Below are 17,709 nucleotides of genomic sequence, written 5' to 3' on the forward strand. Positions count from 1 at the left end.
AATCCATGCAAACTTATAAAATAAATACTAAAAATCTAATAATAAAACATATGCGGAAATAAATGTTCTAGTCTCAACATAAAATTCATCTTAGAGCAATGGTCACGGGTTCTAGCCGCCTGGATACTCATACGCCCTCGCCGCCAGTCGGGAACACATTAACTTCATTATTATTCTGCTCACCTGCACCATTTAAATCTAGTGAGCCTAGAGGCTCAGCACGTTCTATCCTTATATAACAAAATGAAACCACACACAAGCACACATCATATAAAATACGTGAATAATAATTATATGTGCATGCTCTTAAAATATTATGAATATAAACATGAAATAAAATCATACTATTTAATCATCATGCTATAACATGTATCATCATAAATATCATAAATTAACTTATCATATTTTCTTAGTTCTCAACAGGTCGTATCCATGTCGGTGGCATCATACTGAGCGATTGATCAATCTATAAACCAACGTACGCGGCGGTGGGATTTCCACCTCTGTGCTGCCACTTCACCAGCCCTCTCAGCTGGATCCATAAGAGAATCATACATAAACATCATTAGGAAGGTCACCGGGCCCAGATATCCCGGCCTCCAACCACATCACTTTCCACCTTCACTTCAACTTCCATAAAAATATTTTTTTTTCTTAACATGCAATTAAACTTATCATAAAAATTCTTAATGATGCATGAATTTGAAAATTCTCACTTATTTCTTTATTTTCATGAAAATTTGTCCGTAAATATATATTTAATTTATTTTCTTAAAAATAATACTTATATATCTAATAAAAATGCATGCATGAATTAAATATATGTTTACGAACATTTATTTTTTTCAAGGACTTGTTCGAGCTGCTGACCACTAGACTTAAACTCAAAAATTCTTAAACTGGCCCAAAAATCCAAAATCCCAACCTGACCTGGCCCATTAAGCTTCTTGGGCCCTCAAGCCCAAGAGAAACTAATGGGCTCACTTAAAATATAATTTAAGCCCATTAACTAATTAACTTAAAATTTAATTAATAAAAGTATTGTTTACCCATTAATTATAAACTAGACCGATAAAATTATTAAACCCGACTCCACTTGGCCCAATAATTCTCATGGATCACACGGTCCATGACAAATTAATGGGCTCGCTTTCATAATTATTTAATCCCATTAAACTAGTCCAATTAATTAATTAATCAAGCCCAAACCCATTAATTGTTAATTAATCTCTCATTTAATTAAAATAAAAACACCCGAGCCCAAATAATAAAAATCTAGACCCGGACTAAAATTATTTGACCCATCAATTTAGACCCGAACCGGACCCGGATCCAAGGACCCAAGCCCGGCCCAAGAACACCCAGACCCACGTGACCTACTCCCCATTCTCACTTCCTAACTCCTCACGGCAGTGACCCTTTTCCCCTTTGCTACAGCCCAACTCCGGCCACCCCTGGCCGGATCTCCGCCGGCAGGACCTCCCCAGGGTCCTGCCTGACCGACCAGACCAGCCCCTGGTCCAGCCAGCTCCCTAACTAAGACACCCGATCCCCTCCTTCCTTGTTTTGATGCGCAGACTGCGCATCCACCACCCTTCCCTTTTCTGACCAGCTCCGGCCACCCCAGGCCGGAGCTCCGACGCCTGGACCACCCCAGGGTCCAGACAGAACCTTAGGACTCGGCTTGGCTCGAGTCAAGCCCCTGCCTGAACCAGCCGAAGCCTCATCCCACAACCAAGCTGCGGCGTTCCGATCCGAGGAAGAGCCACGCCCAGCCCTGCTTCTAGCCCTCTCTAGACCCTTTCCATCCACCTAACCTAACCCTAAGGGACCCTAGGTCGACCCCCAAACAGTAGGTAGCAGCCTCAAACAGCCATGCATGAAGAACCATGTCAAAACCGAGCCATCATCCTAAAAAACGTGGGTTATGCATGAATTATGAAAAATCTCTTGAAAATATGAAAAACTCATACATTAACTTATCATTCATACTTAAAAACAGTTTATATGATTTAAATGGTGTTCAAAGATGGATTCAAAACGTGCCTTGTTGAAGATTTGAACAAAACGTTGATATCGACGCGTATCGGGCTCGCCGGGACGAACAGACCTTCAAACTAATTTAAAAACCTTGAAGAATTGGATATGGAGGCTAGTGATTCTGCTGTAAAAACGTGGGAGATGAGAAGGAAGAAGGTGGAGGCGGCTAGGTGAGTTTTGGCGTGAGATAAGGTGGGTTTTTAGGTTAGAATAAATTAAATTACACTAATTAAACTAAGTAGATAATTATACCATAAAATATATTTAAAACTCATAAGTAAAAATATAGGTTAGGTAACATAATGAAAATCCCGTAATAATAATTACATAGATTTTTAAAAGTTATTAAAAGTCATTAAAATTACTTATTTTGGGTAAAAACTAGCACATAATTAAATATATATCTAAATACCTTAATTTTCTTTAAATTATACCATAAAATAATATTTTAAGGCTCCTAAAAATATCATAAAATATTTTGGGTGTAAAAGTAATATTTCGTCCGTCCACGGTCCCGCCTACGCGATAAAAAAAATAAACTTTCTAAGATAAATTCATAAATCACCTCCTACCTATTTAAATGCCGAAACAAATATTTAAAACATGCTAATAAATCATATAATTTAAATAATCACTCATTAAAACAATTTGACACATTTTCACATTATTTTAAAATTATTAAATCCTCTAGTTATGCATGCGGATTTACGTGCCGAATTTCTGGGCGTTACAAGGTGACACAGAACCGGTACTTCAATTGCATGCCTGTTCAAAAACGGTACAGACTGAACAACAAAGATCAGAAGTTCAAACAGTACACAGTAAAATATAGACCACAAACAAACACACATCACTCACCTCGACCGATTCGCTTTTCAGATGCACATACGGGTAAACCCGTAAGGGTAATTCAGGTGTGGGTCCCAAAAGGACTAATCCAGTTCGGACCCGGGTACCATAGTTATATTTATTTTTTGCAGGTACTGTCAGTAAAATCAGTCGAGAAGAATAATTCGATAGAAAAGACCACCTGGTATATCGACAGTGGATGATCCAGGAACATGACTGGAAACAAAGATCTATTGTCTGAAATATCATACTAAAACGGACCCAAAATAATCTTTGGTGATAACTCAAAGGGTAAGACCGTGGGTAAGGGTAAGATTACCCATGGTAACATCATTATTAATGAAGTACTACTCGTTGATAATCTATGCTATAATCTGATCAGCATTAACAAATTGTGTGATAATGGTCATATTGTTTAATTTCACAAACACACATGCACGATCAAATCTAGTAAAGATGAAGTCATGCTAGATTACGAGAAAAAAACACTTATAGGAGAAACTGGCAATGTGATCAACCATCATCTCCTACATGTTTTGTTGCTCAAAATGATAAGCATTGGTTATGGCATAAGCGCATGAATCATTTAAATTTTAAGTCCATTAAAAATTTGAGAAAACATGAACTGGTTCTTGGCTTACCCAAAGGGGATTGCAAAAAGAAAAAAAGTATGTTCAGCCTGTCAGCTGGGCATGCAAGTGAGAGCTACTTTTAAAACCAAAGGATGTATATCCTCTTCCAAATGCTTAAACTTATTGCACATGGATCTATTCATTCCTATACGAGTCAAAAGCATAGGGGGAATGATATATACTCTAGTCATTGTGGACGATTACTCTCGGTTCACCTGGGTAATCTTTTTGTCCTCTAAATATCAAACAGCTGCTCACTTGATTAAAACTTTAAAACGTTTGCAAAGTGAGAAATGTATTGGGATAGATCGGATCAGAAGTGATAGCTACACTGAGTTTTTAAACAAAACCCTTGGATCCTATCTAGATGACCAGGAAATCAAGCATGAGTTATCAGCTGCATGAACTCCACAGCAAAATGGTATTGCTGAGCGTAGGAATCGCACTCTTAAGGAAGCAGCTAGAACTATGATTGTTGTTTCCAACATATCTCAAAGATTTTGGGCAGAAGCAATTAACACAGCTTGTTACACTCAAAGCAGATCGATAATTAACAAGAGACACAACAAGATACCGTATGAGATCTGGAATGTCAAAAATCCTGATGTTTCATACTTCAAAATTTTTGGCTGCAAGTGTTTTATCCATGACAATGGTAAACATAATTTAACGGATTTCGATGCTAAGGTAGACGAAGGCATATTCATTGGATACTCTTCCGTCAGTCGATCTTATAGAGTATTCAATCATAAGTCACTGACAGTAGAGAAAACCATTCATGTTATCTTTGATGAATCTAATGTATGTGCAGATCAATCTCAGACGAATATTAAAGATCTAAAGAATAGACTGGAAACAACTGTTCTAAATGATGATAGTGATAGTGATAGTGATGAACCTCCCATCAGGAGAACTGAACCAGAGCCTCAGACTGTTCAACCAAATGAAGAACAAATCAGTCAAGATTGTGAAGAGCCAAGAGTTGAAGAGGAAATTGTCACACCTAACAACATAGTCAGACCCGAAGATGATCCCCCAAGAGATCAAGATACAAATCCTCGTGGACTATGTCTCCTGTGAAACAAAGATCATCCACCTAGGCTGGTCATCGGTAACCCTATCGCTCCATTACGTACTAGAAATCAAATGATTAACGAGCTATTGCATGCAGCATTTATATCACAGCTAGAACCCAAACAAGTTGATGAAGCATTACAAGATGCTAGCTGGATTGAAGCAATGCAGGAGGAACTAAATCAGTTCACGAGAAACAAAGTGTGGAATTTAGTCCCTCGACCGAACAATCAAAATATCATAGGCACCAGATGGGTGTTTCGTAACAAATATGGCACAATTATAAGAAATAAAGCTAGACTAGTTTCTCAAGGCTTCTGACAAGAAGAAGGCATTGATTTCGATGAATCATTCGCTCCAGTAGCAAGACTTGAAGCTATCAGAATGATCCTTGCATATGCTGCTTATAAGAATTTCAAAGTCTATCAAATGGACGTAAAGTCAGCCTTCCTAAATGGTCTACTCCAAGAATAAGTCTATGTTGAACAACCACCAGGTTTTATCAACCCTTCAACTCCTGATTATGTATTTAAACTTGATAAAGCTCTTTATGGTTTAAAACAAGCACCAAGAGCCTGGTATGACACTTTATCACAGTTTCTATGGAATCATGACTTTGTCATTGGAACAGTCGATAAGACTCTTTTCAAGTTCATTAAAGGAGATCACATTCTGCTTGTTCAAAATTATGTAGACGATATTATATTTGGATCAACTAATCCTCGCCTATGCGAGAAATTTTCTAAGTTGATGCAGGAGCAATTTGAAATGAGCATGATGGGCGAACTAAATTTCTTTCTCGGACTACAAGTAAAACAGCTCGAGAATGGTATCTTCATAAACCAGGCCAAATATACTAAGGAACTCATAAAGAAGTTTGGCATGGAGAATTGTTCAACAGTATCTACTCCTATGGGTGCTTCTATAAATCTTGATAAAGATGAAGCATGAGCACCGTTAGAGGTAACGATGTATCGAGGACTTATTTCATTACTTTACTTAACTTCTAGCAGACCTGATATCATGTTTGTAGTATGCCTATGTGCAAGATTTCAAGAAGCACCTAAACAATCTCATTATATTGCTACTAAATGGATTCTTAAATATCTTAAGGGTACTACAAACATGGGTCTTTGGTACTCCAAAGACTCTGAATTTAATCTTGTTGGTTATTCAGATGAAGATTATGCAGGATGCAAGATTGGTAGGAAAAGCACTAGTGGATCTTGTCAATTTCTGGGAGATAGACTGATTTTATGGTTTAGCAAGAAACAAACATCAATTGCCACCTCTATAGCCGAAGAAGAATACTTAGCAGCTGGCAGTTGCTGTGCACAAATACTGTGGATACAACCAGCTTCGAGACTGTGGAATACAGTAAAGTGAAGCCCCCATATTTTGTGATAACACTAATGCACATTGACGTACGACATCACTTCATAAGATATCATGTGCTGAAGAAAGAGATTCAGATGATATATATATCTACTGATCAGCAAGCAGCCGACATCTTCACTAAACCATTACTAGACGCTAAGTTTTCTTACTTTCAAAACATACTTGGTTTAATAGAATTAGAATAAGATGAAAATAATTTCAGGGGGAACAGTGCATTTCATTACATAAAACATGATTAAAACTATCATGAGCATGCACATCTCTTTTACATCTTATCCCCTAAAAATCTACTGAGCCTGACGATATGCTAAGCGAGCTGCAGCTATTCTGCTCCTCATTTCATGACTCCACTCAATCATCCACCGAGTGAGAGCGCCTTGACCATTGCAGAAATCATCTTCAAAGCAGATTTTTTGTATCTCATCTCTCTCTGCTAGAAGCATCAAAAGTCTCACTGCAGCAGGTTTTAGCACATCACGAGTGCTCTGAGTTCGCAAGAGAAGTTTGCATCGAAGTAATCCCTCAGCATAACATGGCTCCATGAGAGCTAAACTCAAAGGAATTTTGCGACGAATTGTCTCCAAAAAAAATCATATACGCATCCCTCTTGCTATTACTCTGGTTCTATATCTTTTTTCCTTATCTCGCACTCCAACTCATCCATATTGATATTTGAATTTTGATATTTTGCTTGAACTGATTTATTTTGTTGTGTGTTGAAATATTTATAGGCAAGAAAAGAAGAAGGCTAAAGGTCAAATAGGTCAACAGTCACCTACACCGAATCGTCGATAATATCTCCAAAAGATATTCGTCTAAAAACCAGATAAGTTTACTTTATCGATTATAGTGCACTATGCATTTAATAGAAAACTGAAATAGATACTTTTGAACTGTACATTTATGATCACTACATCATTCCCAGACTTAAGCTTAATATAGTGTGATCATTTCTTCCTGACAAAGACTATTCACGGAGCCACAAAAGTGTTGTACTCTCTATTTCCTTGTCTACTGAATCTCTCCACTCTAGAATCCAGTTTGTCATATTATAAGGACTGGTTGCATCATGTTGATCATCAAAGAAGTACAAGCTTTCCAAGCTGATCTTCTCCTCATATAGCATCAATAGTAGACAACCCGACGGCTTGAGTACATCTTGATTGGAATATGTTCCCAACATTCGCCTGAACCGACGAGCCCTAGCAGAATATTTCAGGGCTTCCTCAACAGAAAATGGTGGAGGATCAGGTGACATATGGTAAACAAGGGTTTGTACCTGATCATACACTTTTATCACCCTTTCCAGTACTCGATCTTGATAAAATTTCTTCTGAAATTCAAATATTTGAGCCTCCATTCAAAATTTCTTATTCAATTTATCTGATGTTATCTTTGCACTAACTTTGGTCTGATATTTATAGGCAGAGTTAGAGGAAAGATTAATGATGCCTAAGAACTCAAGGGTCATCATCATGTCACATCAGTAATTTATATATATTTAAATGAGCTCTAGTTTAAACTAACGCTTTAAAGTAATTTTGGTATCTCATTAATAGTGTTCTATACTGTCACATCAATGTCCCTTATCAGGAATTTGTGACCTGTACCCCTTGCATCTTAATTAAATTAGACTGACTATATTTCTAAATTAATCATTCAAAATATCTGTTGAAGATTTTTTTTTTTTTTGCACAGTCGGTCATGCACCAATCAATAAGCAAGAATAAGGTAAGTGTTCACTTTCGTGAAAAGTAATTTATTAAAAATGTGAAGTAACATCAGTCTTGCAGGAATATTTAAAAAATTTCAGTTACATAAGAGACTCGAAGGCAAGTACTGCCTTCACTATCTCATTCTCCACTGCAAACTTCCATGCAAACATGAATGTAGTAAGCTCTCTGGTAGGAGAGCGAACAAAGCCAATATCCTCCGACCGAATAAGCTCAAGTTCTTCAAGCTCCTTATAAAGCAAGATCAGATACACACCCTCGAAACTGAAGATCTTTTCCGAACTAGTGGAACCCAATACCTCCTCATAACGCAGCATCTGGTCAGCATAGTCACTAGCAGAAGCAGAAGAACTCGGTGGACGAACAACAGACAAATGAAGACACAACTATTTTACTGCTTCCCATTCCGCTATGACTCATTCAAACACTGTATCTTCATACTCTCACAATCGAACTCGAGTTAGAGCAGCGTTGAACTCGGTGGCTAAATCTCCTCCAGGACCCAACATCTTGATCTTTATATATATGATTTTGTATGAACAATTTATGCCTTACTGATTTGCTGATCCCGTATTTATAGGAGTAACAAGTAAGGTGAAGGGATGACAGACATACATCTCACCTATTCCTTATCTACTGATATACTCAAAAATCGCAGATCATAATTACAGGACCTGACGTCGTATCTGAAATGGCACCCTACTATTTCTGACATCAGTCGTATACAGAAATTGGAAGTCGCGCTAACCTCCTTTCTTTTTATTATTTTTTTGTGTACTTTCATATGCCGGTTATTTATCCATATTTTGCGCGCCAATTCAGATCTGTTTTTCAAATTCAAATTTCAAATTTCAAATTCCATTGTCCTGAATGCCACATAGCGGCCATTTGCGCACCTAACACAAACATATATATTCCTACAACTTTCAAAGTAACACTACTATCACCTGAAATTGTTACTCTTTTCTACCAAAAATCCTAATCGCTTTTTATTACAGAAAACTTCAAAGATGTCGATCCAAAAGAAATTCTTGGGAATCAACTTTGATGAAGTTTACTCGGTCAACAATTCCGAAATCTCTAAGGTCTTTCGCATGCTTGAAGCTTCTGGACTTCGCAAATTCCTTGGATCTTGTTCTACTATCAACTAAGATCTAGTCAAGGAATTCTTTGATTGCGCACAGCTCAACCATGGGAGCATCACCTGCACAATCCAGGACCGATGCCTTGAATTCAATCAACACTTTTTCGGAGAAACATTTGCATTTCCCACCAATGGTCTGATCAAATGCGCCGACCTACCTGATGGAAATTTCGCTCATTGGGCAGCCCAGTTTACTTTGGATGGCGCACCCATCAAGGTCAATGGACTCAAACTGTGGGGACCCGGGTTGCTAAACTTAACTTGGGGCAATTTATACTAAACATTGAACAACACAATATAAGTCAATGAAATAAGAACCAGTTTTTTTTTTTTAAAACAACATGCGCGCGCGCGGTGAACACCTCGCGCGCGCGCGAGGCAAAGTTCCAGCAAAATACGCTGGTGGCGTGCACTCACGCAAGAAGACCTCTTGCCCGCGCGCAGGTCAACAAACCAGCGATTTCTGGCTGAAATCCTCTGATTCTTATTGTGTACTAAATCATAAAAAAATAGAATCATGCATAGCTAATATCATCTTGGTACACTACAAATTCAAACATGTATACAATCATACATGAACATCGTGTTCTAAACTACACAGTAGGTACCCATCTCAAACGTACATCAACTGCTAAAACCCGAATCACCACATGCTACTACTCTCTCTCGAGCTATTCTTGTCGCTTCTGACCAGCTCCTGCCTCACCTATTGCCATGCACACATACAAAACAAAAAAATAGCCGGATAACTTCGGTGAGAATAAATCTCAGTATAAAATACATGTATATAAATTATCTAAGAATATGGAATCTATATGCCACAATAATCTTAATCATAAGGATGTACGAACATGTAAATCATAGAAGCATAATCGAATCTTAAGTCTTCCAACATATCTGTACATCTATCACAATATCAAATCAATCATACAAATACATTCATATCTTGAATGTCATATAATCACACGCTAGCATTTAGAAACTTATAATCTAAACCATAGAAATCTCTAGGTTAATGTATAAGTGCAATGCATGTGTCAAGGAACAGGCTATCAAATCTGATAACAAGAAATCGGAGTTCTTGGGATCTCGGGAAAATAAAATCTTTAATAGACCACCCACTTACCCAATCGAGGTGGCGTTAAATATCTCAAGTCCCCTGACTCTGGTGCAACTATAGTGAGTAATCTGGCTCTGGAAGTAATCTAAATTACGTGCCACTCACTTCTACCCTCCAAACGTCATCTGCACTTTAGGCCATTCTGCCTTCTGTGCTATTCAAGGTAGGGTTCAAGATGAATGCAACGTAATCTCTATGCAATAAATAATCTAACACATCTTGAACACACCATTCAAACATAATTCAAGGCAATAATAAGACGTACATCACATAAAAACACTTAAACAAGTAAGTATGTGATTTTAGGAGAAACTCGAAAACCACCACATTCTCGAGTTGTTCTACCTGGCGAGGATAATGTCGAATCATACCTTTGATCTGGATTCAAACATCTTGAATCTGTACAAACTCGTGCAAATACTGATCAACTTCAAGATAGCCAAATCTGTCATTAAATTCTGCTCATTTCAATCTTTGCTAATGGATCGAAGGTGTTCTTGATTCAATCTTAAACACTTCAAATCATTCAAACTCGAACTCGTCGATTCGACTTCGATAATCTTCAATTCAAATCTGAAATAGATTATAATATAACTAAACATCAATTTCCAATCTGAGTCGATGTTTCTTTAAAGCTTATTCAGTTCAAATCTTGCTAATATAATCGGAATTCAAACCGAAGTCGCAACTATTCGAGTTCGATAAATATTTCGATTCAAATATCATCATATCAACATTCTCAACGCAATCTCACATTCAATTCATCCACAATAAACTTGAAAATCAGCTATAGACATTTAGAATGCATATCAATTCAAAATCTTGAACCGGCGGCATAACGGTACGATTTCGGTCTTTCCAAAAGCTTAAACATCAATAAGACAATCATATGAGCAATATAACATCAATAATTCAGCAGCCTAGCCACGTGAATATCAGCCCCTAAAATTCGGATTTCTGAAAAATCTTTCAAAAATCGGAAACATGTTCAAACGACGATCTTTTCTCGATCCGTCTTAGATATGCTATCGTCGTATATACCAGAACACGTTTATACAATCAAATCTTAATTTTAACAACAACTTAAAATTCAAACATGGTAGAACTTCATAAAACTTACGTCAAAACGTATCACTTGGAGCTGTGATCGCAAATATATGATCAATCGAAAATTCTACCGGACGGATCGATTTTTATCGGAGCTTGAAATGGTCAAAAATGGCTTAGAACCCTTCCCTTTCCTTTCTCTCGTTTACTTCTGTGGTTTGGGCTGCAATCTGATCATTTTCTACAGATTACACGTTTAAAAACACAAGTTGCAAAGAAAATTGCACTTTGGCCCCTAAACTTTGGCATAATTTCAAATTAGTCCCCGGACAAGCGATTTAATTCAATTTCAATCCTAAATAATTTGATAATATTAGAATTTAATTCTAAACTCTAAAAATTCTCAAATTAAATATTCTCGGATTAAAATTAAATAATTTTGAACTTTATCGCATTATAGTCCTTGAACTTCGCAATATTTGCAAATTGATCCTTACTCGGATTTCATCCTCAAAGTCAATCCTTGATATTTATAATCTTGGAATTTACATCTTAAATTCCATAAATATCAATTCAAAAATTTTTAATCTTTTAATTTAAGAATTCCGGATATTAAAATCTTAACATCCGAAAAAAAATATTTTTGACCCAAAATTGAAATCTGTAATTTCCATAAAGTCGTAAATTCATCTTTTCTCGCTTATTAGGAATTTAAATCTTAAATCCCGTCATTAAAAACTTAATATTTTTGGGCCTTACAATTCCTCCCCTCTAAAGAATGATTTCGTCCTCGAAATTGCATTCGATCTTACTGCTGATTCTCATACGCTGTATAGATATTTGAAGTAATACTTACTTCAATTCTGTGAGTTTTAGATATCTATTCTGATATCTTCTATTTATAGTATCTTATTCTTCTTTCTGATTGCTTCTGCAATCATATCTATTCTCATTAACATATAATCACTGAGTCAACTTATATTTAAGTTGCTCTTTCTCGTGATCTAACTCTGCATAGGTTAGTCGGCTCTTCTCAAAATATTATCTTCTTCTGTTTTATCTGAATCGAATGCACATACATATTCTAGCTGATATTCTTAGCCAATGCATATGGATAACAATTCATCTATCTGACAATTCGAGATTGAGTATTAATCAATATGCTAGATCAAATACTCACAGGGATCAATTATTGATGCACTTCTGAAATCTCTTTCTGAATCTAATGATGCTCTGGAAAGAACCTCTTTTCTGATCATTCTTTTAGGTTTCAAAATCTATATCTATTGCTCATTTGCTAACTCTGTCTATGCTGCTCTGTTCTTATTCTGTACAAATCAATTTTCACATTCTCTATCTTTTTTTTACTCATATCTGGTCTGATAGCTGATACTTCTAACATATCGTTTCAATATAAAGATAATTCTGCTTTTCTTATCATCGAAAAATCTAAATACGGTCTCTATATCTATCAGATATCTGTCACGGGAATTATAGTAATTAAGTGGCAAATAATCAATCAACCAGTACCGAATCTAGTACTATAGTTCTGAGCATATCCTCAGAAATCTGGATAATCACATCTGATAGTCCACTAATCAGAGGATGGTATAATGACATCTCATACAACCAAACACTCAGAACTTCTAACAATCACTGCCACAATCTAGAAAACAAATCTAAAGTCTCTATCTCGACAATAGATTCTAATAATTCTTGTAATCTGATCATCTTGCTAACTTCGTAACAAGTATCTTTTTATGTTTGTATCATGTCTAATACAACATATTCTTGAATCTGTCGAAATCTACTACAATATACATCACAAAATCATGACGATTTGAGTATATTCGAACTAAAATCTGTCGAAAAGTTGATCTTCTTTTCGATCTTATGTAACTAATCTTTTTCAAAAACCACTTGGGGTTCTTCTTTTCTGCTTCTTTTAGTATTGGTAATGTCAATTCTGTCGTATCTGCTTTCATTTTTGTCACCAATACTAATTTCCAAGTAATGACTACATGTAAGTCATACATGTGTAGACAACTAAATGGATATTAAATCTGTTGTCATATGCCTCTTTCAGAATCTGATATTCCATATCTAGAATATCTGGCATCTTCAAACGATTATTTACCGAAAAATTCATCTGTTCTGATCTACTGTCTTGTTTTATATCTTAATCTAGCGTTCTCAATCAACATTTTATTGCTTGATCTAATATCAATGTTGCTTTTATCTTTCCAAATCAACTAAATTTAGCTTGGATTGCAAAAATTCTGATTGTTTGAGTATCTGTCTGAAAACTCAAGTACAAACAGTACAAACATTACAGATCTGTACTCAATCGATCAAGCAAGTAACTAATTTCTTCTTTCTATTTCTCAATTATTGGCAAATTATGCAATCAACCCATAATTCTTGTTGATATTCTAAATCAAAATTTTTATCACTTACGAGCCAAAAACTTCAACATATACTGAATATTTACATTAAATGATAAAAAATTCTCAAATCTCAACTCAAAGTAACTTGCTCAAAACAAGATCATCCAAAATTACATATTCTGAATGACAAAATCTGCTAAGTAATACCAACTCACTTGCAGCAGATAAATCAAGAAAAATGAATGAATCAAAATAGACTCTAGCAAAGAAATAAGAGTCAATCAAAATCGATCGAGGTCGAATACAAAAACCTCAGAATAGATATCAAGAGATTCAAGAATCATGATTTCTATAATGTAATAGCTTCAGCAAAATTGAAAAGAAAGCTCAACTATAACTGATTTTTCTTAGTTTCTATTGACATGAGTTTATCTATTAATTCTCAATAGACAATATTCGAATATCATCTTTTCGACTTAACGTCTTCTCGTAGAATTAATATGCATTATGTCGGTACTAGGATAATTCTTCTTTACGTACTATTCTAGTTGTTTCTGGAGTTCTTCAGCTTAAGTAGTGCTCTTCGATACGAGCTGCCATAAGAACTTCTTACTAAACACCACTCTATCTCAAACTCCTTTCATTTCGTAGAAAGGTCGGACTCTTTCATCTGAATAAGTATTTTATAATCTAACCACTGACATATCTGTCAATTCTAGGTTAGTTCTATACTAATTCAGTACATCGACTATAATTCTTCCGACATTATTCTACGTTCATCTTGATATAACCAGTACCGAATAAACAGAATCGTACTATCTAAAACTCATATCATAACTCTTTAGTCATTTCTGTTGTTGATCTAACTGAATCACTACAGGTATTGCATTAATATCTATAATGCATGCTAGCTTAGTACCCTAAAATTTTAATTATCGAATTAAATCTTATTTCCTCAAATCTGTATTGTATCTTTTCTGACTAATCTTATACATGCGTTCCATCTACTCAAAGGCAAAATCTCAGCAAATACTATTAATAAAGGCTCATTAGATAAGGATTGTAGCATAACAAATCACTGATCTATGAATGTATGCTATGCAATCAATATATAAGCAAGTTAACTAGAATTAACTCACTTACCTACATTATTCTTATCTGATACAACTTGAGTTCAATCTTCTGTACTCGCTTATTGCCTATGAGATTATCTGCATTCAAATGTTATCTTGATCTGTTTCAGCTAGGGGAGCTATGCTGCTATTTCTTCATCTGCTAGCTTTTAGGCTGAATCTATCTTTGCTGCTATTATAACTATCTCTTGCTTCATAGCTATACTACTATGGAAGTTGTAGTGGAGGTGATGATCATAGTTTTCTCATCTACAGAGGCGTGAATAAAATTCAACTCTGCCTCGTACAACCGGTTTGTGATTTCAATATTCTATCACTGGCTTTAAATAAACTCATTCAAGTCGTTATGCTTCTGCTCTGCAAAGTCTGCTTTTCTATCTTCTTTATTATATATAGCAAGAAACAAGTCTATTTACTTACCTGCAAAACCATTTCAGTACGTCTGCTCTTCCATAAGTTCTTCTGGCAAATTAACCAACTTCTTGCTAAGTCCTGGAGTTGATATAAAATCAGGCTGGTTCTATGTTCATCTGAATATTCTTCACTTAAACAACTGATCCAGCTTTTCAAATCAACCCCTTTCTAGACATAGCATATTCTGTATATTTCTGAGTCTCAACACTGTTCTGTTATGTCTGAGGTTCTCATGCTATCAGCACAATCCGTCTTATTCGATAACAGAAGAAATATATATTGCAAAGATTATAAAAGACAATGTCAGTATAATATACATATAATCTCATGCTTCTGAATAGAACACATACATGCAAATGCTCATGCTTTTCATGAATTCAATAAATCATGCATCCATATCAGCATATAATCATATAATTCTCACATCAGTGAAGCAAGCAGTTTTCAATCGATATATCAGGTTCGCATAAGAAAAGCATAATCATGCAATACTATAAATGCATGTGACTCAATCTACCCCGCACAACTTCTATCTTAGTCCAAGACTTTATGCTCTGATACCACCTGTTGTGGGGACCCGGGTTGCTAATCTTAACTCGGGGCAATTTATACTAAACATTGAACAACACAATCTAAGTCAATGATATAAGAAACGGAATTTTTTTTTTAAAACTACATGGCTCGCGCGCGCGTGCGATGAACACCTCGCGCGGGCGCGAGGCAAAGTTCTAGCGAAATATGCTGGTGGCGTGTGCTCGCATGAGAAGACCTCTTGCCCGCGCGCAGGTCAACAAACCAACGATTTTTGGCTGAAATCCTCTGATTCTTATTGTGTACTAAATCATAAAAAAATAGAATCATGCATAGCTAATATCATCTTGGTACACTACAAATTCAAACATGTATAAAATCATACATGAACATCGTGTTCTAAACTACACAGTAGGTACCCATCTCAAATGTACATCAACTGCTAAAACCCGAATCACCACATGCTACTACTCTCTCTCGAGCTATTCTTGTCGCTTCTGACCAGCTCCTGCCCCACCTATTTCCATGCACACATACAAAACAAAGCAATAGCCGGATAACTCCGATGAGAATAAATCCCAGTATGAAAGACATGTATATAAATGATCTAAGCATATGGAATCTATATGCCACAATAATCTTAATCATAAGGATGTACGAACGTGTAAATCATAGAAGCATAATCGAATCTTAAGTCTTCCAACATATCTGTTCATCTATCACAATATCAAATCAATCATATAAATACATTCATATCTTGAATGTCATATAATCACACTCTAGCATTTATAAACGTATAATCTAAACCATAGAAATCTCTAGGTTAATGCATAAATGCAATGCATGTGTCAAGGAAGAGGCTATCAAATCTGATAACAAGAAATCGGAGTTCTTGGGATCCCGGGGAAATAAAATCTTTAATCAACCACCCACTTACCCAATCGAGGTGGCGTTAAATATCTCAAGTCCCCTGAATTTGGTGCAACTATAGTGAGTAATCTGGATCTGGAAGTAATCTACATTATGTGCCACTCACTTCTAGCCCTCCAAACGTCATCTGCACTTTAGGTCATTTTCTGCCTTCTGTGCTATTCAAGGTAGGGCTCAAGATGAATGCAACATAATCTGTATGAAATAAATAATCTAGCACAGCTTGAACACACCATTCAAACATCATTCAAGGCAATAATAAGACGTACATCATATAAAAACACTTAAACAAGTAAGTATGTGATTTTAGGAGAAACTCAAAAACCACCACGTTCTCGAGTTGTTCTACCTGGTGAGGATAATGTCGAATCATACCTTTTATCTGGTGCAAATGCTGTTCTACCTGTACAAACTCGTGCAAATGCTGATCAACTTTAAGCTAGCCAAATCTGTCATTAAATTCTGCTCATTTCAATCTTAGCTAATGGAAGGTGTTCTTGATTCAATCTTAAACACTTCAAATCATTCGAACTCGAACTCGTCGATTCGACTTCGATAATATTCAATTAAAATCTGAAATAGATTATAATATAACTAAACATCAATTTCCAATCTGAATCGATGTTTTTTTAAAGCTTATTCAGTTCAAATCTTGCTAATACAATCGGAATTCAAACCGAAGTCGTAACTATTCGAGTTCGATAAATCTTTCGATTCAAATATCATCATATCAACATTCTCAACACAATCTCATATTCAATTCATCCACAATAAACTTGAAGATCAGCTCTAAATATTTAGAATGCATATCAATTCAAAATCTTGAACCGGCGGCGTAACGGTACGATTTCGGTATTTCCAAAAGCTTAAACATCAATAAGACAATCATATGAGCAATATAACATCAATAATTCATCAGCCTAGCCACGTGAATATCAGCCCCTAAAATTCAGATTTCTGAAAAATCTTTCAAAAATCGGAAACATGTTCAAACGACGATCTTTTCTCGATCCGTCTTAGATATGCTATCGTCGTATATACTAGAACACGTTTATACAATCAAATCTTAATTCTAACAACAACTTAAAATTCAAACATGGTAGAATTTCATAAAAATTACGTCAAAACGTATCACTTGGAGCTGTGATCGCAAATATATGATCAATCGGAAATTCTACCGGGCGGATCGATTTTTATCGGAGCTTGAAATGGTCAAAAATGGCTTAGAACTCTTCCCTTTCCTTTCTCTCGTTTGCTTCTGTGGTTTGGTCTGCAAT

Source organism: Henckelia pumila, chromosome 1 (assembly GCF_033568475.1).
Source record: "Henckelia pumila isolate YLH828 chromosome 1, ASM3356847v2, whole genome shotgun sequence".
Classification (NCBI taxonomy): Eukaryota; Viridiplantae; Streptophyta; class Magnoliopsida; order Lamiales; family Gesneriaceae; genus Henckelia; species Henckelia pumila.